The sequence below is a fragment of the Physeter macrocephalus genome, chromosome 14 (genome assembly GCF_002837175.3).
Source record: "Physeter macrocephalus isolate SW-GA chromosome 14, ASM283717v5, whole genome shotgun sequence".
Lineage (NCBI taxonomy): Eukaryota > Metazoa > Chordata > Mammalia > Artiodactyla > Physeteridae > Physeter > Physeter macrocephalus.
The window spans coordinates 103,588,892-103,615,504 of record NC_041227.1 but is presented as its reverse complement, the minus strand read 5'-3'; the positions used below and the strand labels follow the sequence as shown (position 1 = coordinate 103,615,504).

Sequence of the window (26,613 nt, the reverse complement as noted above, 5' to 3'; positions counted from 1 at the left end):
AAACAGCACAGAGGCCTCTGAATATCTGCCGATATTGCACAGGTTGATTTCTCATGATTTTGTTGTCTTTTCATGTTTCTTGAAATAAATATGTGAATTTCAAAAAAAAAAAATGAGAAAAGCAAGTTGCAGAATGTGTTTAGTATGATACCATTTTCATCAAGGCAAGTTAGCAACTTTAGAATATATGTATATCTTTGATTCCACTGGTTAAAATAACCTCTTTTATTTCTTTATTTACTGTTTATTTTTGGCTGTGTTGAGCTTTCATTGCTGCGTGCAGGCTTTCTCTAGTTGTGGCGAGCGTGCGCTCCTCTTTGTTGAGGTGTCTGGGCTTCTCATTGCGGTGGCTTCTCTTGTTGCAGAGCACGGGCTCTAGGTGTGCGGGCTTCAGTAAGTGTGGCACACGGGCTCAGTAGTTGTGGTTTGTGGGCTCTAGAGCACAGGCTCAGTAGTTGTGGCACACGGGCTTAGCTGCTCCGCAGCGTGTGGGATCTTCCCGGACCAGGGCTCAAACACGTGTCCCCTGCATTGGCAGGTGGATTCTTAATGACTGTGTCACCAGGGAAGCCCCTGTTTATCCTTCCTTCTTCTGTTTTTTGGCCGTGCTGCACGGCTTGCAGGATGTTAGTTCCCCCACCAGGGATCAAAACCAGGCCCTCGGCAGTGAAAGCACGGAGTCCTAACCACTGGACAACCAGGGAATTCCCTGAATATATGCTGTTTAATAAGGGCAGTTTTCAAAGGCATTACCACCTCCAACACGAAATTAAGCCTGCTTTTACTTAAAGGGAACTATATCACATAATATTCAGTAAAATTAAGAGATTTTGTTGATTTTTCTAGCACATGGTTCAATGACAAGTGTGATATATTAAGAGACCCAGCATAAAACCAGAATAGATTCCTAAAGTAGACGTCAGGAAAAATATCTGATTTATTAGCCTGGAAAAATTTAAAAGGGAGTCTCAAAAATCAAAAGAAAAATGTTTAGATGAAGAAAATGAAAAACAAATCAGCGTACTAGACTAACAAGGCGAATTTTAAATTGCATTTAGCTAAACAAGCATCATAAAAGAAAATATCATAGCACTGAGGGGGAAAAGAACAAACCATCTTAAAACAATTAAGGATATATCACAATTATGTTTAAAGCTACTTTAAATCCATTTCCCTTGTAAACCTTCCTCTCCTATAGCTCACTACAAGATCTGTTTGTCTACCAACTGAGTATCAAGGACCAGACATGTACCTATTTCCCTGCAGTATATTCCAGGCTAATTTACCCAGGAAAAGTGGCAACAGCACAGAAACCCTTCATTCAAAAAGGCAGATGGAGGATACTAACTACTTTAACACCCATTGAAGGGGAAAAAAAAAAAAAAACTCAATTGCCATAGACTGACAAAATCACCTTTAAGAATAACATGAAGGGGGCTTCCCTGGTGATGCAGTGGTTGAGAATCTGCCTGCTAATGCAGGGGACACAGGTTCGAGCCCTGGTCTGGGAGGATCCAACATGCCGCGGAGCAAATGGGCCTGTGAGCCACAACTACTGAGCCTGCACATCTGGGGCCTGTGCTCTGCAACAAGAGAGGCCGCAATAGTGAGAGGCCTGCGCACCGCAATGAAGAGTGGCTCCCGCTTGCCACAACTAGAGAAAGCCCTCACACAGAAACAAAGATCCAACACAGCAAAAATAAATTAATTAACAAACTCCTACCCCCAACATCTTCTTTAAAAAAAAAAAAAAAGAAAAGAATAACATGAAGAAGGGTTCCCTGCTGGTGGTTAAGAATCTGCCTGCCAATGCAGGGGACACAGGTTCGAGCCCTGGCCCGGGACGATCCCACATGCCAGAGATTAGCTAAGCCTGTGCGTCACAACTATTGAGCCTGCGCGTCACAACTATTGAGGCTGTGCTCTAGAGCCCCTGAGCCAAAACTACTGAGCCCACGTGCTGCAACTACTGAAACCCGCGCACATAGAGCCCGTGCTCCCCAACAAGAGAAGCCACTGAAAGGAGAAGCCCGTGCACCGCAATGAAGAGTAGGCCCCGCTTGCCACAACTAGAGGAAACTGCAAACAGCAAAGAAGACCCAAAGCAGCCAAAGATAAATTTAGAAAAAAAAAATTATGACTAAATTAGCAAAAACTATAGTTTTGTGGTGTTCTGCTGCTTTGCGGGAGCCGGAGGGATTCCCAAAATGTGGTAATTTTGAACATTTTTACTGAAAATTCTTTAAATTTTAGACTGTTATCACCTTTATCATCTTTATTTTTCATCTGCAGGTCTGTTTAGAGTTTATTTTCATTTTTTGTCTTTTTTGGCCCCACTGCGAAGCTTTCAGGATCTTAGCTCCCTGACCAGGGGCTGAACCGGAGCCCTGGCGGTGAAAACACCGAGTCCTAACCAGCAGGGAATTCCCATAGACACTATCTGTGAAAAAATAACTTGCCACCTGAATACGGAAGGTTATGCACCCCAACCTCTACCAACAAAAACCATCACTTCAAGGTGGACTACCCTTTTCTTTGAAGAAAAAAAAAAAAAGCTACCACTTACACAGTACTTTAATATGTTCCAGACCATGTACTGACCCCCTAACTTGGATCACGCCGTTTCATCTTGGAAATAACCCTAATCGCCAAAGACTTTTAAAAAGCAAATACAGTCAGAAAAACACCCTTAATCAACAAATGATTGGAGAAAAGGAAGATGAGACAAACACAAGGGAGTGGACTGACAAGGAGCAAAACCACCTTCGTAGGTTATAATTAAGGGATAAGGGGCTCCCAATGGAAAAGCACTCCCTTCTACAGTTCAGAAATAAAAGAAAGATGAACAAAGAACAGCAACCGGAAAACAGCAAACACCAGCAGGAGAGCTTGTAAACACTGACTGAAACTACACAGTAAGCCACCATAAGCCCTACCTACCTACGAACTATCGCGAGATACAAAAGTAAAACAAACAAAAAGAAAAACGAAAAAAAAAACCACCCCCACTGTTCTTTAACGGAACACAACTACAAACGAAACCACTCAGACGGTGTCCTTTCCCTCTTTCTCTCCCTAAGGAAGAGCAGAACGATCATCAATGGCTACTGACAGCTGCAAGAACAACGCCAAGAGCCGACTTCACGCTCAGGAGAGAACACTGCATCTCCTCCTTGTGGTTCCGGGTGCTCTACACGTTCAGAGAAACTTCTCTAGTAACAAACTATAGAAATGATCCCTGAAAGTATAGTCTTAATCCTGCCTCCCACGTCACTGCTGGGTCTGTGGTAGCCGCACACTTTACACTGAGGGCAAGATCGTTTCCCCGTCTCTAATTCTACTGGAAAAAAAGAGGAAGAGCTCTTCCAATACAATCTTTCAAATGTTATCACTTACCAACTCATTTTAACATTTTAACAGGAAATGTAATTTAACAAGTTTTAAAACAGCCACACTTAATTAACATAATACTGAATGACAGCCAATGACAACCTGCGTCTTTAAAGCCCAGGAGGCGTTCCCTCCACAGACCTGGTAAAACCACCTCGCCCCTGAAAAGCTATAAAGGAAAGGGTGGGCCGTTGCTTTCGCTAGTGAGAACCTAGCTGATTCCACTGAGCAATCTATATCTTAGCGGTTTCATTCAAGGCTGTCCTGCAAGTTTGACTTTCAAACTCTGGTAAGAGGTCACCGTGACTGAGGCAGGGACAGGGGGGCTGGGTGGCTGAGAACCAGCGCCGGAAGGCAAAACCTTTTGGTTTTTTACCACATGACTGTACTACCTGTTCACACTTTCTGAATTTTTAAAAGACAGCTGGTTGCTGCATCTGACATCATTTCTTCCCTCCACAAATACCTGAGTGCCAGCTACGACAATACTAGCTACCATTCATCGTGAGCTTGACAGGCACCGGTCATCGTTCTATCTAAGTGCTTTAACTATGAGATCCATAGAGGTATATGCCAGTTTTATGGACAGGGGAACTGAGGCACAGAAAGGCTAGGTAACTTGCCTGAGGTCTGTTAAACAGCAGAGCTGGTAGGTGTCACCTTAACCATCATCCCAGTTTTCCATGTTGTAAAATAAAGACACTCTAGGCACTGGGCAAACAGAGGCCCCTACTCACAAAAAGCTTACATTCTAGCGAGGGAGGGAGACAGCTGACAACAAACACCCAAGAGGATCAGAGGATGAGGCATGCGGAGGATTTTAAGTGTCGAAACAGAGAGGGACTTGGTGGCTACTTTAGATTTGGGTGCTCAGCGAAGGCCTCTCTTTGGAGGGGGGATTTAAGGAGAGAAAACAACGAATGGAAGGCAAAGACCCAAGGAAAGGAGCAAGGTTGTGTGTTTCAGCAATTGAAGACAGCTGGAGAACACAGGGTAGGAGGGAGGGGGGAGGTGCAGGCAGGCAGGTATTTGAGGATTTTCTAGGCAAGGCCAAGGCCTGGGGAGCCTGGATTTTAAGTGTGAAGGGAAGCCACTGGGAGGTCTGAAGCTGTGGAGATCACTTCTGACGCCACTGCCACGGTGTCTGTAGCAGACAGCACGGTGGCTCGCGTTTGGGCTCAGCAAGGAAGAAGGAGAAACGTGGGCTGTTCCGGAAGTTGAGTTGACAGGACGGGACTCACTGGCGGACTTGCTGCAGGAGGTGGGGTGGGGTTTCAGGGAAGGAGGTTTCAAAGGCCGACATGTTGGTTTGTGCCTGGAATAACTCAATGGATGGTGCTGCTACAGGGAAGCCTGGGAAGAGACAGGGATTTCTCTTCTAAAGGAGGGGCTGCCTCACGATGGCGGAAGGGAGTGCTCAACTACCGTACTTGCTTTAACTGATTTAACCTTTACAGCCACCCCTGTGTTGATGCTATTAGTACTACACCTACCTGCTTTACAGAGGGACAAAGTGGGGTCAAGGAACTTCCCATGAACCCACAGCTAATAAACAACAGACCAAGGAGTCAATTCCAGAGCATATACCACTTCTCTCACAGCTCCCGACCTTTAAAGAGGACCAAGGACTAATTTAGGCTCACAGTGAAAGCTTGGCCACTGCGGATCCAGAAGGAGAAAATCATGGAGGAACTACATGATGCATGGCTACAGTGGAAGAAAGAGAAATGAACTGCGATCTGGGGATGTGCTTCCAAGACCAGGAGCTTCAATAGCAGGGAAGTGGAGCGGGCACACTCAGGAGGTGACTTTTCCTCACCTGCTGCCTAGGGTGATTAGTTAATTCCTTCTTTATTCTCAACTCTCCTACCCCTCCTCACCAGCCTCCCTCAGCAATGATCTTTCCTCATACTTGGCAAAGAACTAGAAGCCCATCAGTCGAAATGCCCCCCAGTGTGGTCACATTCCATGGAGGAACCCACCTACCTCTGAACTCCCCGTCTTCTCTGGCTGACTCAAAGGCTTCCTGCCTGGGGGGAGCTGCTCCCTCCCATAACTCAATTTCTCCTGTTCCATTCAGTCTTTCCAACTGCATTCAGACTTGCTCTCCCATCCTAATTAAACCCTAAATGCATCCCCCCATCTTCCCCACTTCCCCCAGCTGAATGCACACCCACCCCTATGCTCTCCATCACAACCTGAGCTCTCCTGGGAGCTCCTTCCACCAACTGGCAAGCCTTCACATCCCTCCAGTGATCAATCCACCCCTACCTAGCCAGTTTCTGTTTCTGTTTCCCACACAGGACCAGTGGATACTTTTCCATCTGCATCTTAATTTCTCACCTGCTCTCCACACACTTCACTGTGTCCCGCTGGGCTTCCATCAAGCACCCTCATGCGGTTTGCCGCCTACCTCTCTGACCGCTCCTTCTTGGTCTGCTGTGGGAGTTCTAACTCCTCTGCCATGCATCCGCTAAAGATCAGAAATCTCTCCTAAACGTGCCCTAAACTGAACTCTACCATCACTGCCCACCCCGTTGCACTACCTGATTCAGTTCCTCCTCCATTTCCCCAGTTAACACACGGAACCACCGTCCACCCATCTGTTCAAGTCCCAAGACCCGGCAATTATCCTTGACAGCTCTTCTCGCCCATACCGTCAGTGAACCTGATGAAATAAAATGTTATATTTCAAGGCAGGACTAGAAAAATTAAACATAAAGTTCCCTTTGTGTGTGTGTTTGGGCCTCCTCCCTCCTTCCCCCAGTGCAGTGTGCATCTGCATTACCCATTAATCAGAGCACCTCAAAGATGGGAGTGCCCGCTCAACCGTAAAGATCCATTTTTTTTTTCTTTCTTCTGACACTAGCAATGGGACTTCTTAAAAGAATAGAGTTCTTTCTCAACTCCATAGGGGGTCATGGCGCCTTGCTGCTTACTCCGTACAAGCTCACCTGGACTACCTGTTCCTTGGTGAACTTTATGTGAAATATCAGTATGTCATTTTGAGGTACTACAATTCTTTGTCTGGAAAATGTATATGACTGTGTCTTCGACTTCTAACAGCTTTCTGAAAATCTGCTTCTCGTGTTATAATCCTCAGATTGGCTCAAATAAAACTCCCTTTTTTTCCTTCTTGATAGTTAACTGAATTTTCGTCCACAAATCAAAACCCCCCAAGTCCTGTCAACTTTACCACTTAAATGTCTTTCAGATCTGGTGTTTCTCTATCATCGCTACCATCTTCTCCCAGGTAGATGAATGCAGCAGGTGCCTAACTGGTCCTCACACTTGCCACCTCACCCCTCCACGTAAGTATCATCGCCACATAGCTTTTAGAGTGACCTTAAAGTGCACAGCTGATGTAGCCACTCTCCTTCAATAGCTGCCCACTACCCTTAGGTCTCTGTCCACCGTGCTTTGGCCAAACTCCGCCTTCTTTCATTCCTCCTCTGTGCTAAAGTCCTATAAACCCTAGTCCTACACATGTCGTATTTCCTTAGCTTGGACTGAGATACAGAGAAAGAAATCACCATAGAGGCCAAGAAGGGATGTCTGCCTAGCTGTGTTGGGAGAGAGTGACTCGACTGACAGAAAGGAGAGTAGAGAAACGGGAGGTAATTTTGTTTCAGTACCCTGGGGCTGCACCTGATGTGCGAAAAAGCTCATGACCAGTAAATCCAATCAGAAAACAAAAACGCCGAACTGTATCTGACAGATTCTTCCTCATTTCATTGAAAACAATCACGGCTTACGCAATAGTTAAGGTCAGGATAAAGACCACATCTACTACACAGGTTAAAAAGCGTTGTGCACCTGGAACACGTGAAAAACAAATACAGAAAACGGCCCCCCAGCAGAAAACAGTCATCTACATTCTGAGATAGCAACATAAGAAGAAACCACTCAGATGGCGTTCCCTCCCTCTACTTACTCCTCCAGGCGAAAAGAGCAGTCATCAAAGGCAAAAGGCAGTTACAGAAGCAACACCAAGAGCTGGCTTCACACTCAGAGGAGAACCCCCCTCCTCGTGGACTTTGAGGACTCTACACGGAACCTCGGTACCTCGTCCAGTAACAACCTATAGAAATAACTCCTAAAACCATAATAACGGTTTTAACCCCACAACTCTGCTGGGTCCGTGGCAGCCACATACTTTTTACAGATGGTGACATTTTTCCACATTCTTCTCGTTTCAGAAATATCATACTAAATGATTTTCTTTTCTTTCTTGCTTGCTTTCTTTTCTTCCTTTCTTCCTCTCTCTCTCTCTCTCCTTCCTCCCTCACTCCCTCCTCCCTCCCTCCCTTTCTTTTATTTTCCATCGCACTGTGCAGCTTACGGAATCTTAGTTCCCTGACCAGGTACGGAACCTGGGCCCTTGGCAGTGAAAGCGCCGAGTCCTAAGCACTGGACCACCAGGGAACTCCCAGGAATATCATATAAACGATTTTCAAACTGTTGTTACTGAGCCAAACTTGGGTCTACTTGCCCACACACAGTAAAGCCAATTTACTGACACTTGGCTGTGGTGAAAGACAGTGCAGCAGTTTACTGCAGGGCACCAAGCAAGGAGTTCGGGCCTTTTAAGCACTGGCTACCTGGACTCCTTGCTTGGTTTCCCGCAATAAACGCTGCACTTTCCTTCACCACAAGCCGGTGTCAGTAGACTGGTTTTACTGCAGGCGGGCAAGCGGACCCAAGTTTGGTTTGGTAACAATTTTGGACTCGAGACCTTGGCGTTGCTGGCAAGAAGGCCCCATAGGGTCCTGCTCAGTTACACTGTCGTTTCATATACAACTTTTAAAAATTCTGAACACTCTTAAGAGGTTTTGTTTGTTTGTTTGCTTTGTTTTTTCCTTTAAGGAACTAAGACTTAGGGATTTCCCTGGAGGTCCAGTGGTTAAGACTCCACGCTTCCATTGCACGGGGCGTGGGTTTGATCCTTGGTCCGGGAACTAAGATCCCGCATGCTGCACGGCTTGGCCAAAAAAAAAAAAAAGGAAAAAAGATACTAAGACTGACAGTTCTTAATTGACCTATTACAGACAGACAATCAGAAACGACTGCCTTTCTGTTTCTAAAAACACTAACAACACTGCCGGGACTAATTTAAGACAAAGGTGTGCTCAGGTGCCTCAGATTAGTTTTCTAATCTTAAATACTACAGGCAGCGTCTGTGGGTGAGATTATTTTATTTAAATAAGATTATTTATTATTTAAATATTATTATATTTAAATAAATAATAAAGTTTAAGTAATAAATAATATTTAAATAATATTTAAATAATAATAAAAGATCTTTTATTTCAATAAAAGAAGATCTTTTAACCTTCTAAGATCTTAAATTGCGATTTGAGCCTTTTGAGACCTTCTGCTGGTTACTCACGTGAGTGTGGACTTGAGGGGTGCATATTGGGCTCACCTGGGTAAGTATTTCTTTCAAAATAATGTACCGGGCCAATCTTAAGTGGGGAACGAAGAGGTGTATTTTGAAGCACTTCTCTTCAATAAAATAAAAAAAAATTATGGGGCTTCCCTGGTGGCGCAGTGGTTAAGAATCCGCCTGCCAATGCAGGCAGGCCTGGCTTCGAGCCCTGGCCTAGAAGGATCCCACATGGCGGAGAGCAACAGCCCGTGCACCACAACTACTGAGCCTGCGCTCTAGGGCCCGCGAGCCACAACTACTGAAGCCCACGCGCCTAGAGACAGTGCTCCGCAACAAGAGAAGCCACCGCAGCGAGAAGCCCGCGCACCGCAACGAAGAGTAGCCCCCACTCGCCACAACCAGAGGAAGCCTTTGCTCAGCAAGGAAGACCCAACGCAACCAAAGACAAATTTAAAAAAAAAAATTTAATTTAAAAATTTAATTAAAAAATTTTTTTTGAATACAGTAAGAAAAACTGTAGTTTTGTGGTATTCTGGTGTTTTCTGGTGGCCAAAAACTTCTCTAGGAGCCAGAGGGATTCCCAAAATGTGGTAATTTTGAACATTTTTACTGAAAATTTCTTAAACTTTAGACTGTTATCACCTTTATCATCTTTATTTTTCATCAGCAGGTCTGTTTAGAGTTTATTTTCATTTTTTGTCTTTTTTGGCCCCACTGCGCAGCTTTCGGGATCAAAAAAAAAAAAGCTACCACTTATACAGTACTTTAATATGTTCCAGGCCATGTACTGACCCCCTAACTTGTTTTTAGAAAGCAAATACAGTCAGAAAAACACCCTTAATCAACAAGTGATTGGAGAAAAGAGAGATGAGACAAACACAAGGGGCTGGACTGACAAGGAGCAAAACCACCTTCGTAGGTTACAATTAAGGGATAAGGGGCTCCCAATGGAAAAGCACTCCCTCCTACAATTCAGAAATAAAAGAAAGATGAACAAAAAACAGCAACCGGAAAACAGCAAACACCAGCAGGAGAACTTGTAAACACTGACTGAAACTACATCCACGGTAAGCCACCACAAGCCCTAACTACCTAGGAACTATCGCAAGATGCAAAAATGAAACAAACAAAAAGAAAAACTAAAAAAAAAAACCACCCCCACTGTTCTTTAACGGAACACAACTACAAACGGAACCACTCAGACGGTATCCTCTCCCTCTTTCTCTTCCTAAGGAAGAGCAGAACGATCATCAATGGCTACTGACAGCTGCAAGAACAACGCCAAGAGCCGACTTCACGCTCAGGAAAGAACACTGCATCTCCTCCTTGTGGTTTCGGGTGCTCTACACGTTCAGAGAAACTTCTCTAGTAACAAACTATAGAAATGATCCCTGAAAGTATAGTCTTAATCCTGCCTCCCACGTCACTGCTGGGTCTGTGGTAGCCGCACACTTTACACTGAGGGCAAGATCGTTTCCCCGTCTCTAATTCTACTGGAAAAAAAGAGGAAGAGCTCTTCCAATACAATCTTTCAAATGTTATCACTTACCAACTCATTTTAACATTTTAACAGGAAATGTAATTTAACAAGTTTTAAAACAGCCACACTTAATTAACATAATACTGAATGACAGCCAATGACAACCTGCGTCTTTAAAGCCCAGGAGGCGTTCCCTCCACAGACCTGGTAAAACCACCTCGCCCCTGAAAAGCTATAAAGGAAAGGGTGGGCCGTTGCTTTCGCTAGTGAGAACCTAGCTGATTCCACTGAGCAATCTATATCTTAGCGGTTTCATTCAAGGCTGTCCTGCAAGTTTGACTTTCAAACTCTGGTAAGAGGTCACCGTGACTGAGGCAGGGACAGGGGGGCTGGGTGGCTGAGAACCAGCGCCGGAAGGCAAAACCTTTTGGTTTTTTACCACATGACTGTACTACCTGTTCACACTTTCTGAATTTTTAAAAGACAGCTGGTTGCTGCATCTGACATCATTTCTTCCCTCCACAAATACCTGAGTGCCAGCTACGACAATACTAGCTACCATTCATCGTGAGCTTGACAGGCACCGGTCATCGTTCTATCTAAGTGCTTTAACTATGAGATCCATAGAGGTATATGCCAGTTTTATGGACAGGGGAACTGAGGCACAGAAAGGCTAGGTAACTTGCCTGAGGTCTGTTAAACAGCAGAGCTGGTAGGTGTCACCTTAACCATCATCCCAGTTTTCCATGTTGTAAAATAAAGACACTCTAGGCACTGGGCAAACAGAGGCCCCTACTCACAAAAAGCTTACATTCTAGCGAGGGAGGGAGACAGCTGACAACAAACACCCAAGAGGATCAGAGGATGAGGCATGCGGAGGATTTTAAGTGTCGAAACAGAGAGGGACTTGGTGGCTACTTTAGATTTGGGTGCTCAGCGAAGGCCTCTCTTTGGAGGGGGGATTTAAGGAGAGAAAACAACGAATGGAAGGCAAAGACCCAAGGAAAGGAGCAAGGTTGTGTGTTTCAGCAATTGAAGACAGCTGGAGAACACAGGGTAGGAGGGAGGGGGGAGGTGCAGGCAGGCAGGTATTTGAGGATTTTCTAGGCAAGGCCAAGGCCTGGGGAGCCTGGATTTTAAGTGTGAAGGGAAGCCACTGGGAGGTCTGAAGCTGTGGAGATCACTTCTGACGCCACTGCCACGGTGTCTGTAGCAGACAGCACGGTGGCTCGCGTTTGGGCTCAGCAAGGAAGAAGGAGAAACGTGGGCTGTTCCGGAAGTTGAGTTGACAGGACGGGACTCACTGGCGGACTTGCTGCAGGAGGTGGGGTGGGGTTTCAGGGAAGGAGGTTTCAAAGGCCGACATGTTGGTTTGTGCCTGGAACAACTCAATGGATGGTGCTGCTACAGGGAAGCCTGGGAAGAGACAGGGATTTCTCTTCTAAAGGAAACCACACGGTGAACAAGAAAAAAGAAAACCACAAGAGCTAACTTCGTAAGAAACGTTTACAGAGCTAAACCGCTATAATCGTACCATGGGAGAGAGGAAAAAAAAAAAAAAGACCCTGATTGTTCTTTAGCGAAACACAAATGTACACAAAACCACTCAATGAGCGTTTTCTCCTTAAGGACAAGAAGGATCAACAACATGTAACAGTAGCTGTAAAAACAACACCAAGGGCTCCCTTCACGCTCAGAAGAAAACGCTACCTTTCTACGGTTTCGAGTGTTCCAACACCCTCCTCAAATTTTATCTAACAACAAACCACAAAAGTTCGTTTTGCATCTACAACCTTGACTTTTACCTCGTCACTGCTGGGTACGTGGCAGCCGCCCACCTTTTACTGATGGTGACAGTTTTGTCAAGTCCCTCGCCCCCGGAGAAACATTTTTTATCTTATATCCCATAACTCCTCCGTGAAAGGGCAAAGTTCAAAACACCATTTTCGCCCGTAAACCTTCCAGAAACACTTGAAAGCAGCAACAGGCCTCATTAACATATGGCTTCCTGGCAGGCAATCACACGCTGTGCGCATCTGACTCCTACCCCAGGCTACTATTACCCCGCCCCCCCGGGTCCAGGACGGGTCGCGTCGCCCCTCTGTAGGCTAAGCAAACGCGCTTCCCGCCACCGATTCCTCTGGACTGCCTCTTGCCTGCTGGAGAAATACGCCGACTTGGAGAGACCATGTTTCCTTTGCCTTGAAAAAGAGGTGGGGAAAGAAGGACAAAAGAGAGGGACACAGAACTAGTGTAATCCCGCATAATAACGAAGGTACCCATGGTGGTTTACGAGTGCCTTCTCCATGATAGGCATTTTAACCCATTGTCTCACTTCATCCTCTAAACAAGTGAAGGAAAAGGGTGTGATTATTTCCCCATTCTCATACATGCTGGCTAGAGCATCCGTCACACAGCTCGTCAAGGGAACCACAGGTAGGTACTAGGTACATCTGGCACTGGATCAAGTCTGGGTTCTTCCTGGAAAGCCAAGGTGTCTCAGGAGTTCTAGTCTCCAATTGAATTCATTTCTCTGAGAAAGCACTAAAGGGAATTCCCTGGTGGTCCAGTGGTTAGGAATCCCTGCTTTCACTGCAGCGGGCTGGGGTTCAATCCCTGGTCAGGGAACTAAGATCCCACATACCCAAGCAGTGGCAAAAAAAAAAAAAAAAAAAAGCACTAAATACACCATCCCTCAAAGTTCAGTCTTGAATATCTGATCATCCTGGCTTCCAAATCTCAGAGGAAGCCGACCCATTTACTTGTGGCAAAAGTCGGTCCCAGCTTCTCCTCAAAGAACACACACACCTCATATATGATGGTGGGTAACTGTTTTCATCATTTAACTTCCTGTTGTAAAGATGCTTCTGCCCCCACGTCTTCCAGCAAGCCAGAAAGCACAGTACTGCATGGACATACACGTGGTTTCCTGAATCAACCGCATTTTTATTGCATCATAGTGACATGACTAACGTGACTATCAGGTTCATCTCATCCATCCACTTCTAATAGAATCTCCTTAGAGACAGCCAAATGCTCTGAATTAAATCCCTTCAGAGAAACGGACAGTGTTGAGGCAATCCGGCCAGTTCTGGGACACATCTCCTTGGGGTCAGAGCAGGTTCCTTATGTCTTAAAGAGTTATAAAGTGCCTTCCAGTCACTTTCACCCAAGGGCCCCTTGTCTTTCGTCTGGGCCCTTCTGTATCTAAGACTTTTCCACTCTCTGTTTCTCCACCCTTTCTGTGGATCCCTCACCATCCATGCCATCCCTTGGCCTCCTATGAGCGGATTCTCAGCTCTCGTCACCTTCTCTAGACGCCTTCCCTCACCTTCCCAGCTAACAGTGACCACAATGTGCTTTGTGTCCCTAATTATCTTTTAAGTGCCTCTACATAGCTCACTGTGTTATAAATGCATTTATTTTCCCCTACTCAACTGTGAGGTCTTTAAAAGCAGGAACCAGGTCACATTTATCTTTGCATCTGCATCCCCTTGCCAGCCATAGTAGATGCCCAACAAATGCAGACTAACTGAATGCATGATGAATCAATGTATGTATTGCTCTTTCCCTCAACCTGGTTACTGACATACTGTTGGGAACCACCTGGTTTTCGCCTCCTTTTTTCTCTACTCCTGCCCCAACAAGGGCAGCCTGTCTGTAAGAGAGTGAGATTCCTGCCAGCAGGGTTTTCAGCCCTCTTCGCTTGATCATCCTTGGTTTCAAAACATGGATATGCAGACAGATCTCTTCTGGGCTGCTGGCTCATATACCCCCAGCTTCTATTTGATATTCCACTTAGCTGAATCACAGGTGTCTAACTCAGCTGGTCCAGACTGACTTCCAATAGCTTCTTTCCCAAACCTATTCCTCTTTCTGGCAATGACACCACATTCAACCCTGTTGCTCAAACCAAAAACAAGTCATCCTACTCTTTTCTCCCTCTCCTCACATACCTCATAACCTTCCGCAGCCAGAGCAACCATTTAGAAATAGAACTCTACTCTCAGGTACCTGGCACAAGAGTTCCTAAAACCCTTGGAATTTCCATAGTGTTAAGAGTGATAAGTGTCTTTGGTATGCTGAGGAGATGACTCTTGGCTGAGGGGTTCTGAGATAGCTTCAGGATGGGCTGGTCACCAGAAAGACCAAGACCAATTCATGATTAGAGGGTTGGGACTTTCAGCTCTGCCACAATCCTCCACTTCAAACCTTGTCCCACCTCCAGCAGAAGAGAGGGGCTGAAGATTGAGATCAATCACCAATGGCCAAATCAATCATGCCTAAATAATGAAACCTCCATAAAAACCCTAACTGATTAGGTTTGGAGAACTTCCAGGTTGGTAAACCGACTGAAGTGCTGGAAGGGTGGTGTACCCAAAGAGGGCATGGAAGCTCCAAGCACTCACACACACACCATGCCTTGCCCTGAATCTCTTTCATCTGGCTGTTCTGAATTGTGTTCTTTGTAATAAACCATATCAATAATTACATAAAATGTTAATGGACTAAACCCTCCAGTTAAAAGGCAGAGAGTATCAGAATGGATTTTAAAGCACAAATCCCAACTGTGTGCTCTCCACAGAAGACATATTTTAACTCTTAAGATATTCCAGAAGTAGTAAGCATAAGGAGTCTGAAGTGGCTCTATATCAGAAAAAGTAGACTTCAAGACAACGAGTATTACCAAAGATAAGAAGGGACATCTCATAATGATAATAGGGTCAATTCACCAGGAAGCTGTAACAATCCTAAATACGGAGGCACCTATTACCAAAATCCTTCCAACAGCCCACGAGGCCTGGTGTGGCTTCAGATTACCTTGCCAGCTTCACCCCCATACTACTCTGTCCCACCACCTTGCCTTTTCCTCCAACTCAAGCGATCCACACACTTTTCTTTTCTATCCTCAGGGCCTTTGCATCCCTTTAATCCTCCCTTGCCTCCAACTTTTACCTTTTACTTCTTTTCACGTCAACTTTTCTTCTTTAGGGCCCAAGCCTAAACATCACTTTCTTGAAGAATTTTCCCTTGATTACCTCCCAGATGAGGCTGAGATGTACCTTGTGTGCCTCCTTCTCCTCCTGCCCTTCTCAGGACTTCAATTACCGACTCATGTCTGTTTCTTCTGCTGGATTATACTCTGGAAGGCAGGGCTGTACATCTTTCCTTGGCTGCTCTAACCCCAAGGCTCAATTAATATACGTGTAATAAAAAAATGAATAAAGTCTGGTCTGAGGTTCTGGAACTCATCCTTTGGGTTTTAGAACTCATATAATCTGTAGTATCTGGTCTTCTGAATGGGATGAACTAAGTAGGATACAATCAGGAAACAACTTTTCTTCTACTACCCTCAAGTACACTCTGTCAGTTAGTTCTTGCTGCCCCTCTCCTGAAAGGCACCTCAGGCAGATTCCATACCCTTTCAGTCACTCTGAGGCAGTCAAAGCACAGTCTCATTTCAGGTAATAAATTGCCCAGTCCTTTTGAAATCAAAACCTCTTCCTTGCTCTTGCACTCCTCTGATCTCAAGGCTGTTTCTGACAACTCCAGAGCTGAAGTAGGGAGAGAACCAATGAGATGACAAGGGGCAAAGGCCTTTGTACTTAGCTGCTGCTCTTTGTTGCCTGTGGCTTTGTCCTAATGCCTGCTCTTTTGTGGGAGGGGTTAGTGGGTCCTTCAGGTATCTCCACTCTACTGCACACTGCCCTAATGCAGGCCACTGCCCTCCCCTGCTGACTTCTTTTTTTTTTTTTAATTTTTATTGGAGTATAGTTGATTTACAATGTTGTGTTAGTTTCTGCTGTACAGCAAAGTGGACCAGTTATACATATACATATATCCACTCTTTTGTAGATTCTTTTCCCATATAGGTCATTATAAAGTATTGAGTAGAGTTCCCTATGTTACACAGTAGGTCCTTATTAGTTACCTATTTTATATATAGTAGTGTGTATATGTTAATCCCAATCTCCAAATTTATCCCTCCCATCCCCTTTACCCGCTGATAACCAAAAGTTTGTTTTCTACGTCTGTGACTCTCTTTCTGTTTTGTAAGTTCATTCGTTATCATTTTTTTAGATTCCACATATAAGTGATATCATATGGTATTTGTCTTTCTGTCTGATTTACTTCACTTAGTATGAGAATCTCTAGGTCCATCCATGTTGATGCAAATGGCATTAATTCATTCTCTGTTATGGCTGAGTAATATTCCACCAGTTATAAGTACTACATCTTCTTTATCCATTCATCTGTTGATGGACGTTTAGGTTGCTTCCACGTCTTGGCTATTGTAAATAGCGCTGCTATGAACACTGGGGTGCATGTATCTTTTTGAATTAGAGTTTTCTCCAGATGTATGACTAAGAGTGGTATATGGTAGTTCTATTTTTAGTTTTTTAAGAAACTTCCATACTGTTCTCCATAATGGTTGTACCAATTTACATTCTCACCAACAGTGCAGAAGGGTTCCCTTTTCTCCACAGCCTCTCCAGCATTTATTGTTTGTAGACTTTTTGATGACAGCCATTCTGACCAGTGTGAGATGATACCTCAATGTAGTTCTGGTTTGCATTTCTGCTGACTTCTTGCTACATCTCCAGCCTCTCTGCTGGGATTCTTCCTTCCTTCATAGGTGAGGTCCGTTTAGATGGCTCAGCTACCCTGCATAGAGTCTACCTACCCCACAACTGATGAAAGTATGGCTACTCCCAAAGCTGATCCTTTATGCTCATCCAGCCATCAAGAACTGCTCCAGGTAGGAGGCAGATGGCAGACCTCCTGACCCCTAAATTCCAGGTAACATGCCAGCTTCTATTCATGCTAACTTGCTGGCAGCTGGGGCGGGCTGGCATGTTTCTGTGGTTCAGCAGGCTGGGCCACAGGGTCCCAACTCTCCTGCCTGTAGGCATCACACATCACAATTCTCTCCATGAGGTTCACCTGAATGGCCTCTTACTAGGCTTGAGGCTGGGAAAGAGGGAAAAGCCACAGCATTCTATTCCTGTGAATGCCTTTGAGACAATCTTTCCACTGACACTCCCACCGCTACCCCATCACCTTCTCTTAGATAGGCCTGACGTGGGTGATGGAGTTGAAGGTCCAAGATCATTTTGGCTATCTCCTAAGAAGCCTTGCTTTAGACTGTGGGGGCATTTATCACCCCTTGGTCTTCACCCTGAGGATTTAGATGAAATTTCCAGGCACAGATGAAGTCCTGCTTCATATCCAGCTATACCTGTCAACCTCATCCCCTGCTCTAGTTTAATGTCAAAAATTTGAAGATGCATTAAGTCAGAGAAAGTCAAGTATTGTATGATATCACTTATATGTGGAAGCTAAAAATAAAACAAACTAGTGAATCTGACAAAGAGACTCACAGATATAGAGAACAAACTAGTGCTTACCAGTGGGGAGAAGGAAGTGGGGAGGGGCAGAATAGGGGGAAGGGATTAAGAGGTACAAACTACAATGTATAAAATAAGTAACCTACAAGGGTATATCGTACAACACAGGGAATACAGCCAATAGCTTATAATAACTATAAATGGAGTAAAACTTTTAAAAATTGTGAATCAGTATGTTGTACACCTGATACTTATATAATATTGTATATTAATTGTACCTCAAAAAAAAAGAGTTTAAAAAAAAAAAGAATTTGAAGATGCAGAACGTTCAGGAGATGTCTAGGAGATAAAAAATGTCCTAGAACTCTGCTTCTGATACTGCAGGATGTGGACAGACAGACACTAGAAGTCATAGCATACCTATCTTGAACATTAATTTTTATATTAAAACATGGATGTGTTATGAGGTAAAGTGCAAAATCTTTGAGGGGGTAGAGAACAGAAACTTTCAAATAAATTGAGTTCACCATCAGCCACTTCACCTATAGATTCTAGGGGTGGTACATGGAAACCCTTGAGATCTTTTTTTTTGGCCCACACGGTGCAGCATGTGGGATCTTATTTCCCTGACCAGGGATAGAACCTGTGCCCCCTGCACTGGAAGCGCGGAGTCTTAACCACTGGACTGCCAGGGAAGACCCCAGAAGCACTTGAAAAGTTTTTGAGAGAAGTATTTTTGGGGTAGTTGCGTCCTACAAAAACTGGTGTTACGGGACTTCCCTGGTGGTCCAGTGGGTAAGACTCCACGCTCCCAATGCACGGGGCCCGGGTTCAATCCCTGGTCAGGGAACTAGATCCTGCATGCATGCCACAACTAAGAGCCCGCATGCTGCAACTAAGACCTCGCGCAGGCTAAATAAATAAATAAATAAACATTAAAAACAAAACAAAACTGGTGTTACCTTTCTGGAAGTCCTCAGGAAGACTGTTGAGGCAAACAGAGAAACACTGTAGAAAAATTAGGTCACCCTGACTGTTCCACAAACCAGCTGAGAGAAGCCTTCCTTATAAGCCTTCCCTTTAATACTAAGAAGGACGAGGGGGAATCTAACAGGTCTTCTGGTTATTCTAGAAAAAGCAGGTCTGGATCTCTAGATCAGGGGCAAATACCAGCAGAGGTTTTGTTCGTATGTTTTTTTGTGTTTGTTTGTTTGTTCTTTTGAAGATTGCCTGAGCTATGTTTCTTATTTCTGTCTGCTCTACAGGCCGAGGTGCCTGTAGCCTACAGCAAAAAACAGAAACAAAAACAAAACACCCTGAAAACAAAAGTACCAAGTGCCTCTAAGGAGCAAGGAAGAAGAGAGCTGTGAAAACTGGCCTTCTCTCCACCACAGGCCTCAGAAGACTTAGCGGGCAGAGTAGATTTGAAGGAGAAAAGCGAATCAGGCAGAATCCAAGGTGGGTGGCTGGGGCCTGAGGAGAAACCCTTAGGAGCCTAACGGTTGGAAGACTTTATGGTTCCTTAGCACATAACAAAACAAAACAGCCTCCAGAAATTTAAGACCTCTACTGAACAATCTGACTGCACTGGTAGAGAACATCTCATCTCTAAATTTAACTTCCAACTTCCCCAAGAACTCACAGTTTTATGATGTACCTGGTTTTCCTTCTGATGTTATTCAGTAATGTGAATCAAGTCACATCTGCCATTTCAATACGGTGCCTACCTTTCTTAAGAATCTTCTTCATTTTCACATAGTTCCCCTGTTTGACATACTCATGAAGCTGTGCTTCCAAGGAGTCATTTCTTAACAAACCAAGTTGAACAGGACAGGGGACTGGAAGATGAACGGCCCGAGACATCCTGTTTCAAAAGAAAGCAACACGCTCTCACTGAATCAGAAATGCAAGGAAAAAACGTCGATTCGTTCACATTTCTTTCACTTCTTGTCCATTTTCATTGATAATGAACAGCATTAGGGGACAATTACTGAAATTCTACAAGATTAGGGACTTCCCTGGCAGTCCAGTGGTTAAGACTCTGCGCTTCCACTGCCGGGGGCCCGGGTTTGATCCCTGGTCAGGGAACTAAGATCACACATGCCACGTGGCATGGCCAAAAAATGTAAAAATAAATTCTACAAGATTAAAGTTTATTCTCAATGTTACTGTTGAAATTGAAGAACTCAACATATTTATCATCAATTCCTTGAAGTGAAAAAGTGACGACTACCAAAAAGTAAAATTAGAAATACATGTATTTGTTGCATCATTAAGACAATTAGGAGAGTATTAACTTTGTGGGATTTTTTTGTTTTGTTTTTTGCGGCTTGCGGGATCTTACTTCCCCGACCAGGGATTGAACCCACACCCTCGGGAGTGAAAGCACAGAGTCCTAACCATTGGACCACCAGGGAATTCCTGGAGGGTATTAACTTTGAAAGGCTAGTATACAATGCAGTCATTTATGTAGGAAAGTAGATAGTATGTGTGTTGGGTTCCCAGTTCAGACTCTGAAGTTCTCGTCCTGGCTCTGTCACCTCCCTAACTGTGTGACCTTGGAGAAATTATATAACTGATGGGTCTCAATTTCCTCGTCTATAAATGGGGGTAATAATAACCAGAGAGCTGCTGAGACGTTAAATAAAATCTTAGAACTCTGTAAAGTGCTTAGAACTCTGCCTGGCACCAAGGAGCTCTCAGTAGTTGTTAGCTGCTACTGTGCACACAAGAACCATGCAAAGAAATTTAAACTTTCCACAGGTGTAGCATCCACACCTGACCAGTGATTGTGGTATACCTACCATGTGTCTCACAGGTGACAGGTACTGTGTAAGTCACCTAAAATAGGATCACTGTCATCACAATGCTTGGTCTAGCAGGGCAGACAAGTGGCACCAGGCTGGTATTCCACAGACAGTGGATAAGAGAAGCCCCATTTGCATGAATCAACAAGCATGCTTATCAGCGGCATAGAGTGTTCCATGGAGAGACACAGAGGGTGGGATATGAGGTGAAGTGAAACAAATACCAGAAAGGTTGACACATTCTGTGGGTCTTCCCCAGCCAAGAGGCTTTTAGGTTACTGAGAAGTAACCCCCTCTTAATTTATCTACTGATAAAATGTGGAAATGCTAATAACTTGAGTGTTTTAACTTTATTTTCTTTGTATTTGTTACTAGCCATGTCAGTGCCTATAGCATCCTAGTAATCACAACATTGTTAAGCAAAGAACAGTGACTCAGAAAATACTGTTTGGTTTAAATATGAGCTGAAGCTTTTATAACGTTCCTTCCCCACCTCTATTCCCCACCCCACCCCGCTTTCTGCCTCCCTATTTCCAGGCATTAAAAAGGAGTAGCATATTTCTATTTGATTTACATAGATAAAGTCTTTAAATAGGTGATTAAGTTAAAATGAGGCTGTTAGGGTTTCCCTGGTGGCGAAGTGGTTGAGCGTCCGCCTGCCTATGCAGGGGACACGGGTTCGTGCTCCGGTCCGGGAAGATCCCACATGCCACGGAGCGGCTGGGCCCATGAGCCATGGCTGCTGAGCCTGCACGTCCGGAGCCTGTGCTCTGCAACGGGAGAGGCCACAACAGTGAGAGGCCCGCATGAGTCTGTTAGAATGAGGACATAATCCAATACAACTGGTGTCCTTATAAGAAGAAGGAGACACCAGGGGCACTTGCACAGAGGAACAACCATGTGAATAGGCAGCAAGAGAGTGGCCATCTGCAAACCAAGGAGAGAAGCTTCAGAAGAACCCGACCCTATTGGCACCTTGATCTTGGACTTCTAGCCTCCAGAACCTTCAGAAAATAAATTTCTGTAGTTTAATCCATCCAGTCTGTAGTATTTTGTTATGGCAGTCCTAGCAAACTAATACACTAATAATAGCTAGATATGGCATATGAATATGCATATAGTTTTATTTTAGTTTAGAAAAGGCATGGGATGTTTTAATAATTATAAAGAAAAAAGCTTAATATTTTAAATAAATATTTAAAAAATAAAAAGTGCTTATCACCAATTGAAATATCTATTTTTTTCAAAAGTGGAAAATATTCTTGAAAGAGGAGTCTACAGTTACTATCTCCACTTCATTCATCCATTCAGCTGGAATGGTCTGCTAGTGTGTTATTCTCCCCCATACCCCTGACAGTGGGCTGCTGGCCAAAGCCCCCAATATCTTCTTTTTAAAAAAATATTTTATTTATTTATTTGGCTGCGTCGGGTCTTAGTTGTGGTGTGAGGGTTCTTCGTTGTACCGTGCGGGCTTAGTTGCCCCGCGGCATGTGGGATCTTAGTTCCCCAACCGGGGATCAAACCCACGTCCCCTGCATTGGAAGAAGGACTCTTAACCACTGGACGACCAGGGAAGTCCCCCAATATCTTCTTACACCTGGACAAATCCAATGTGCATTTTCAGGCTCTGTCACACTGGAATGTTCGCCTGTATGTAACACTGCCTTTATTCCTTCTTTATTTTACTGTGGTAAAAATATACATAGCATTTACCACTTTAAACAAATTTAAAGTGTTCAGTGGCATGAGTATATTCACACTGTCGTACTACAATCACTACCATCCATCTCCAGAATTTTTTTTATCTTTCCAAACTGGAACTCCATACCCCATTAGATACTAACTCTTCATTTTCTCCTCCTCCCAGGCCCTGGCAACCACCAATTTACTTTCTGTGTCTATGAATTTGACTACACTTGGGGCTTCACGTAAGTGGAAACACTTATTTGTCCTTTTGTGACCCACGTATTTCACTATGTCCTCAAGATTCATCCATGTTGTAGCATATTTCAGAATATCCTTCCTTTTTTAAGGCTGAATAATTTCCCACTAGGTATATACACCCCATTTTGTTTATCCATTAATCCACTGATGGACACGGGTTGATTCCACCTTTGGCTATTGTGAATAATGCTGCTATGAATATGAGTGTTCCAATATCTCTTTAAATCCCTGTTTTCAATTATTTGGGGTATATACCCAGAAGTAGGATTGCTGGATTAATTTTTTGAGGAATGGCCCTACTGTTGAGAAATGGAATACTGCCTGCCATATCAGTAAACAAAGGATGTCAGTCGTCAGTGATTGCAGCCTCCGCCGACGGTGAGCTAGTGAGCCCTGAGGGAACTCAGGAAGGAAGAGAATACCTGCTATCTAGCAGCCATCAGACTGCAGTCACTCCCTAGGGTGAGCCCTGAGGAAATTCAGGATATGAAAACACAGGATACTGACCCCAGATAGCTGAGGTGCATATCAAAGGAATGATTTCGGTGAGCCCAGACTCTTGCATCTTCCCATACACAGAAAAGCGCTAAATTCCTTACCTTGCGATATCTGGTTTTCTTTAATTAACGACAATCTTCTGACCTTCAGACTATCTACCCTCTGTTGCAAAACTCCTATATATCCTGGCTGGCCCCCTCACTTCCTTGGAGCAGTCCTCTCAGGGTTACTTGAGATGCTGCCTCCCAAACTTGAAGTCCTAAAAATTCCCGCCGAATAAAACAAACTCTCAACTTTCGGGTAGGTTGTGAATAATTTTTTACTCGACACTGTTTGCTATAGTGGCTGGACCATTTACATTATCACCAGCACTGAAAAAGTGTCCCAATTTTTCCAGATCTTCACCAATACTTCTTGTTTTATTTTTTAGTAATAGTCATTTTAATGTTTTCAACCTTTTAAAATTTTTTATTTAATTGATTTACACCAATACATGATGACTACATTTTGACATAAAATGTTCAAAATAATACAGGTAAATTTAAAACCCCAGCCCCACTTCTGTTTCATACGTTTTCTTTTTTTTCCCTAAAGCTACAGAACATGCACATTCCTGAGAATTAGGCCTTTGACCGTGCTAATCATTACACGCTAACAACCACTCCCTGAATATATTAAATCTTACTCCCTTTTTTTCTTCTCCAGTCATCCTACTTTTTTTAAATGCCGTCTGCGGAGTACTAGGGCTTAAAACAGTTCTAAACATTACTAAAGCACTTAAAAAAAAAAAAAAAACCAACAAGCCAACTCCTGCAATTAGTCGGGTAACTCACCCTAAATCCCCCCTACAAGCACATTTCACTACCGTAAATAAACTTGGTTGTTTTCTTCTTCATGTAATGCCAGCATTCTGCAAGAACAATAAACGCTAAACTAACAAATATTATCATGCAATTTACCAAAAACGAAATAATTTCTTCGTTCTACGACATACAACTCTCAGCTCTCACACTGCCCAAGCAAAATCTCCCAAAACTCCGAATATTACTAATAGATCTTCCTCTAAACACAACAAAGCTACTAAAACTGCCCCCAAACTCTATATTAACAAAATGAGAACATCCGCGCTATTAACACCCTGTACTAAAAAAAAAAAATTACCGAAGCAAAAACACGCTGAAAGTTCTGCTTTTAAACTAAATTTATCAGGGGAAAGCGCGAACGCAGTCCCCCACTACCACAAATTATGCAGTCGAGTTTCCCACATTTGGGGAAATCGCAGGGGTCAGCACATCCGGAGTGCAATGGATAAGCCTCGCCCTGGGAAAACCACCTTCGTGATCATGGTATCTCCCCTGCCAGGTAAGTATGAGTTGTTTAACCTGCCTGGCACCTCACCCTCAGACGCGAAACACTTGACTCTTACGGTTACTCTCTTCACGCAAGCTCTAGACCCTCACTTACGAATAAAAACTTCTCCAAACTATAAAAACCTGACAAAAACATTTCGTATACCGTAACATCTGCAAAATAACCAATGTATGTACAATGTGAACAAGACCAGCAGACACTGCGCTCATTTACATACTCCAGGCACTTTTAATGACATCATTCTTCTGCGCTGAACAAACCTGTCCCAGGTTTTGTTGATGTGGTAGGCTAAATAATGAAAGACCCGCCGCAATGTTCGCATCCTACTCTCCGCAACCTGTGAATGTTACTTCCTTTTGTGTCACAACAGATTTTACAGATGTGATTAAAGCTACTTCCTTTTGTGTCACAACAGATTTTACAGATGTGATTAAAGCTTTGAAATCAGGTGGGGCGAGGGCACACCGAATTACCCAGAAGCCGCCTATGTATACAAAAACGGATGTCAACAAAAGTGCTAAGCGGTGGGCTTTCCAGAACAGCAGAAAAAAAACCGCACTCACTTGCCGCAGGAAGACAAAGGAGCACCTCCTAAACCTCCAACATCTAAGGTAATAAAGAATTTAGACTGTTTTAAACCCCTAAAACTAACAGTAACTCACTACAATACAAACACAACGCGAAAAACACTGACAAATAAAAAAACATAAAATTAAAAAACACCTTAAAAAAAAAAAAATAATAAAGCCCCCAAAACAACTATCGTACGATTAGATTGAAACATGACACCCCAAAAATGTTGAAATTTCTACTAAGATCACAAACAACAACATAACAAAAAACATTTTCTGACTCACTAACGACATCACGAAAACCAAACCCGTTCTTTCCTTTTAACAGTTCTCATCAGGGGAGAGCGCGAACGCAGTCCCCCACTACCACAAATTATGCAGTCGAGTTTCCCACATTTGGGCAAATCGCAGGGGTCAGCACATCCGGAGTGCAATGGATAAGCCTCGCCCTGGGAAAACCACCTTCGTGATCATGGTATCTCCCCTGCCAGGTAAGTATGAGTTGCTTAACCTGCCTGGCACCTCACCCTCGAACTCAGAACACAATATAGTTATGGTCAATTATATTCCAAGTTCTTTAGGCCTCTGGTTAGAAACTGCAGGATTATTCATATGACACTGACCAGGATACATCCTTTGAACGTTCGGCGGAAATTCCGCCCCGCGAAGAATTTAATAGAACCAGCAGGCGGCGCGCCCCTCATCTACATATCCCCGCCTCTTGTCACTCGACGTCACTGCTTTTGGAGAAGCGGTCAGTTCGCTCTAGCTATGCCTCGTGCCGACTCCAAAGACGATCATCGACAAGTGTAGCTGAAAAGATTGTTCAATTCCTTGTCTTGGCAGGCATACGCAAAAATTACGGCGGAGATTTGTTACGCGTCCTAGTACTGCGCCGCAGGGGCGGGCAGGGCAGTTGCGGGTGGCGGGGGTGCGCAGCCCTCAGAGGAAGAGGGCCGCACTGTCAGTTCTGCGAGCCTGACTCGCTGCTCCACTATGGGACTGGGTCATACCCTCAAGTCTCTCTCAACCTCCATTTCCCAAAAGTGTAAAGTGGGAATACTACTGCCTGCCTACTTCACAAGATTTCTGTGGGAGCTGAACAGGAGAACGCGAGTCAAACGCAGCCTCGAGCCCCTCACCCGACCCAGGCCATTCCGCTCCTGGACAGGTGTCCGTGCGGTTGGGGACGCAAATCCGACTTCAACAAGATTCAAGCCTCTGCATGCCCGGCGCAAAGGAAAGCAGCACCTGGCCTGGATTTGGTAACAAAGCGAGCGCTCCTCTGTTCTTTTTGGACAGCGAAAATACATGACACACTGTTTTCCTTTCTGCCCTTGCTGGCTAGGCTCTCTGGGCAAAACAACTCTGCAGCAACTAGGGTGTCAAGGACTTGGTGGTGTGCGGGAGGCAAAACTTCACCTCTCCTCTGTTAGGGTCTCCGGCCCAGCTTGAAAATTACACTGGCATAAGACGGTCTACCAGGATAAAAGCATACACAGTTATTTAACAGAAGTGTACAGGAGCCCTCATAAGGAAATGAAGGCCCAAAGAAGTGGAAACCTAAATGTTTTTATATTAAGTTGAACAAGGAGTGACAATTGTGGAAAAGTAACTAACATATATGGGGAGGCTAAAGTTAGATAATTATTATTATTTTTTGTGTGTGTGTGGTACGCGGGCCTCTCACTGTTGTGGCCTCTCCCGTTGTGGAGCACAGGCTCCGGACGCGCAGGCTCAGCGGCCCAGCCGATCCGCGGCATGTGGGATCCTCCCGGACCGGGGCACGAACCCGTATCCCCTGCATCGGCAG

The 26,613-nt window shown here is 44.3% G+C and overlaps 5 non-coding genes and 1 pseudogene across 5 annotated transcripts; all 6 read right to left on the bottom strand.

The window, feature by feature from the left end:
- Window positions 1–3,040: 3,040 nt before the first annotated feature.
- Window positions 3,041–3,254, bottom strand: LOC112066019 (small nucleolar RNA U3). The gene has a single exon (XR_002892381.1). It is a non-coding gene; the product is annotated as a small nucleolar RNA U3 (small nucleolar RNA).
- Window positions 3,255–7,291: 4,037 nt separating this feature from the next.
- LOC112066021 (small nucleolar RNA U3) lies at window positions 7,292–7,500 on the bottom strand. Its single transcript, XR_002892383.1, has one exon. It is a non-coding gene; the product is annotated as a small nucleolar RNA U3 (small nucleolar RNA).
- A 2,472-nt stretch (window positions 7,501–9,972) lies between these two features.
- Window positions 9,973–10,186, bottom strand: LOC112066018 (small nucleolar RNA U3). The gene has a single exon (XR_002892380.1). It is a non-coding gene; the product is annotated as a small nucleolar RNA U3 (small nucleolar RNA).
- A 1,674-nt stretch (window positions 10,187–11,860) lies between these two features.
- Window positions 11,861–12,042, bottom strand: LOC112066022 (uncharacterized; annotated as a pseudogene).
- A 12,021-nt stretch (window positions 12,043–24,063) lies between these two features.
- Window positions 24,064–24,227, bottom strand: LOC112066036 (U1 spliceosomal RNA). Its single transcript, XR_002892397.1, has one exon. It is a non-coding gene; the product is annotated as a U1 spliceosomal RNA (small nuclear RNA).
- Window positions 24,228–25,135: 908 nt separating this feature from the next.
- Window positions 25,136–25,299, bottom strand: LOC112066058 (U1 spliceosomal RNA). The gene has a single exon (XR_002892417.1). It is a non-coding gene; the product is annotated as a U1 spliceosomal RNA (small nuclear RNA).
- Between the last annotated feature and the right edge of the window lie 1,314 nt (window positions 25,300–26,613).